Source organism: Alosa pseudoharengus, unplaced genomic scaffold, assembly GCF_046254945.1.
Source record: "Alosa pseudoharengus isolate Yale_2024_CS ecotype anadromous, Long Island Sound unplaced genomic scaffold, YU_APseudo_1.1 YU_APseudo_1.1_scf_16, whole genome shotgun sequence".
NCBI classification, from domain to species: Eukaryota; Metazoa; Chordata; class Actinopteri; order Clupeiformes; family Clupeidae; genus Alosa; species Alosa pseudoharengus.
In genome coordinates, this window is record NW_027468630.1 from 17,602,967 (window position 1) to 17,605,181 (window position 2,215).

Sequence of the window (2,215 nt, forward strand, 5' to 3'; positions counted from 1 at the left end):
TCACCAGGCTGGACTCGGTAACACTGCTAGTGAGATTGTTTGTTTTTTTTGTTTATTTTGTTTGACCCTCAGCCATAGTGCTTCTTCCCTGACAGGCTTTTTAAATGTTCATTCTTAGAGCACAACATCACATGCTTTCTTCTTTAAAAAAAAAAAAAAAAAGTAAGTCTGCCTTTCGGTATTTATTTTGGTCCTCGTGTTCTCACGAAAAGAACGAGGCGAGCGGTTAACTCCTATTACTCCACAGCTAACACAAACATACTCGGCCTCTCCCCAGCGCTGCTCATATCATGATGTTTCTGAACAGTGCGCTCAAAATAGAGCTTTGCCTCATCCTTCTTCTGTTGTAGTAGGTTTCCTGTCCTTGCCCCTGTGCACAGGTAGTAGTCTATTTGAGCACAGTGAGTTTTTCCGACTATTATGGAATGAGTGACCTTATTTGTGGTAGTGCTCTCATTTTTGTTTAAGACAAACAAATTGCTCTGTGTCAGTGAAAGGCTGTATGAGGCTTGTTTTGAGTCCCCATGCTGTGGTATTCGTATCAGTTGGTCTGAGGAAGAACTTAGGATGGCAAGAGAAACCTGTCCCTCCTACTCCAGTTTAGCTATGCTTTGTGGAATCAAGAGAGTTGAGTTTCTTTATTCTTTTATTTTCTCCTTCTTTTTTGTAAACGGTTTAAAGTTTTAAAGGAATAATTATGTAGTTTCAAATTCGACATTGTACTTTTGGCACTAAGTGACACTGCTTTTTAATGTGATGTGTGACCAGTTTAAAAAAAAAAGAAAGCAGCATCTTTTAATGCATAAAAATCTGCAAAATATATGCAATGATGTATATGTAATATTCAATCCTCAAGTATAATCCAGGTTGTATAAACTTTGTATAGTGAGTTTTAAAATCGTATGGCCGTACCAATATGTATTAATTCTTATCAGAAGCCTTAGAGTTGTCTACCCAAAGTGCTCCCTTAGAATCACCCTTTCACCTACCTGAACTTTTCAAAAGCATTAATAACTATATTTTGTTGCGGTTTTATTTGTACCTTTTTTTGAATAAAATAGATTTGTACTGTATATTTGTACCTCTCTGTGAACTCCTTAGGGCTGTTTCCTTTGTTTTTTTTTTTGTTTGCCGTTTTAATTCTATGTAAGGACACAAAGATATTGTATTTTTATTGTTACAGCTAACTTCTTGGAAACATTGCATTTATCATGTTTGTTAAGTAAATACAATATAATATATATATATATAATACTACCAACTTGATCCGAGTACTCTTTCAACCACAGTCAAGTATAATCTCTGCGGTGCATTACATCTATAACCTAATAACCGATTAGTATGCTTGGCAGGTTATGCTTAGCAGGTGTCAGCAGGTTTTAGGACGAGGCAGAGTAGCATCTTCAAGCAGAGTCCGGCTGTGCTTTTGTTGGGACGGAAATTGACGGTCCAGAAGACTGTGTGCCCTTTACACAACCCGGGGTTGCATTTGGACAAGTCCACATTGTGCGCGTGTGTGTGTTGGGAAGAATAGAGCCCTTTGTAGACCACAAGTAAGGAAGGTCGTTTCAGAGTGGGCCACTTTCTGTTAGCTGACTGGAGCCGTGAGTAGGTTTGAGTGAGTGAGTGAGTGTGTGTGGGTGTTGAGAAAGAGAGAGAGAGAGACGGAGGGAGAAAGAACAAATCAGAAGAGCTGTAAAGTCAATGTTTTACTCCACATTCTATTTGCAGGGTTCATTGTGAATCTGTACATCTGTTAAGCCAGTAACAGAGACCATTAAGAAAAATGACACAACTTAATCATTGCATCTTCTTTTCCCACCTCCGGATGCCCTCATTCATTTTGGCCTTTATCGTAGATAATTCTGTAAACATGAACATCAAGAAAGAATCCTGATTGACGGACTAAAAAAAAAAAAAAAAACCTTTCAAGGCATTCAAAAACAATCTCAAGGGTCCCCTATCTACCGGTGAATCATAGACAGTGAGGGAAGGGGGAAGGATGGGAGGAACTCGGGCAGGCAAAAAAGTAAATTGCGGAACACAAGCTCATACTCAACAATTCAAGACGAATGCAGGTCATCACATGCAGTTTTGAGCCCAGAAGGGGTCTCTGCCCTCTCTGAGCCTGGCTACGCTGAGCCAAAGGAGAAACAAAGTTAAACTTTAGCAAGCACTGCCAAACCAATCCTTCCCTGACAATACAAAGTTATGT